Source organism: Microtus ochrogaster, unplaced genomic scaffold, assembly GCF_000317375.1.
Source record: "Microtus ochrogaster isolate Prairie Vole_2 unplaced genomic scaffold, MicOch1.0 UNK1, whole genome shotgun sequence".
NCBI classification, from domain to species: Eukaryota; Metazoa; Chordata; class Mammalia; order Rodentia; family Cricetidae; genus Microtus; species Microtus ochrogaster.
Genome location: NW_004949099.1, coordinates 29789046 through 29790495, shown reverse-complemented (window position 1 = coordinate 29790495; position 1450 = coordinate 29789046). Strand labels below are relative to the sequence as shown.

Genomic DNA, 1450 nt, shown 5'->3' with positions numbered 1-1450 from the left:
TTGTAGACCAGGCTGGTCTCGAACTCACAGAGATCCGCCTGCCTCTGCCTCCCGAGTGCTGGGATTAAAGGCGTGCGCCACCAACGCCCGGCTGTTCAAACATTTTTATGAAATATAATTATATGAACATCCAAAACATTTTTTTAAAAGTAAATGTCTTCAACTACCAAAACAAAAAAATCAGTATAATATTAAATCCTGGGCTGGGAGAGATGGCTTAGCAGTTAAGACCATTTACTGCTCTTTCAAAGGACCGAGGTTTGGTTTCCAACACCCACACAACAGCTCACAATCCCCTGTAACTCCAGTTCCAGGTATCTGATACCCTTGTTGAACCTCTTTGGACACTGGGCATGCATATGGTGCACTTACATACATACAGGCAAAACACTCTATACATAAATAAATAATTTTTTTTCAAGACAGGGTTTCTCTGTGTAGCCCTGGCTGTTCTGGAACTCACTGTAGCCCAGGCTGGCCTTGAACTCACAGAGATCTTCCTGTCTCTGTCTCCCATATGCTGGGATTAAATGTATGAGCCATCACACCTGGCTAATCTTTTTAAAATGTTTAAAGATGAAGTCCCTTAGCACTAGCTGGGCAGTGGTGGCGCATGCCTTTAATCCCAGCACTCAGGAGGCAGAGGCAGGCGGATCTCTGTGAGTTTGAGGCCAGCCTGGTCTACAGAGCTAGTTCCAGGACAGGCCACAGAGAAACCCTGTCTTGAAAAACAAAAAACAAAAAACAAAAACAAACAAACAAACAAACAAAAAAGATGAAGTCCCTTAGTACTAGGACAGTTCTGAACTGGACCAAGGACAGTTCAACAATGACTAACTAATGTCTAAAGAGAATAACGAGACAAAATTATACTCACAATTATGTTTCCTTTCAAACTTTTCTTTCTGAACCTTTGGTGTTTCTAGTAGGCACTGCATACCTCCAGGGTTGTCTATTGTCCTTTGTATTAGTCAGGGTTCTCTAGAGAAACAGAACTGAGCAATATATACGTATGTACGGTATCTGTTAGAGCAGCTTACAGGTTATAGTCCAGCTATTCCAACAGTCCCCCGATGGAAGGTCCAAGAATCCAGCGGTTGTTCAGTCCGCAAGGCTGGGTATCTCAGCTGGTCTTCAGCATATGCCAGAATCCCAAAGAAAGAAGTAGCCTCTAAAGTCAGTGAAGGAATGGACCTGCCAGCGAGAGCAAAGGAAAGCAGGCAGAGAGAGAGCAAGCTTCCTTCTTCCACGTCCTTTATATAGGCTGTCAGGGAAGGTGTGGCCCAGATTAAAGGTGGATCTTCCTACCTCAAAAGGTCTGGATTGGTTGTGCATCCTCCCACGTCAAATGATTCAATTAATAAAAAATCCCTCACAGAGCCGGGCAGTGGTGGCGCACGCCTTTAATCCCAGCACTCGGGAGGCAGAGGCAGGCGGATCTCTGTGAGTT

General features: G+C 44.8%; 1 protein-coding gene across 1 annotated transcript in view; it reads left to right on the top strand.

Moving 5' to 3' along the window:
* The window catches only part of Efcab12 (EF-hand calcium binding domain 12), a 21390-nt gene that overhangs the window by 10005 nt on the left and 9935 nt on the right, over positions 1–1450 (top strand). The gene's annotated exons all lie outside the window — the stretch shown is intronic.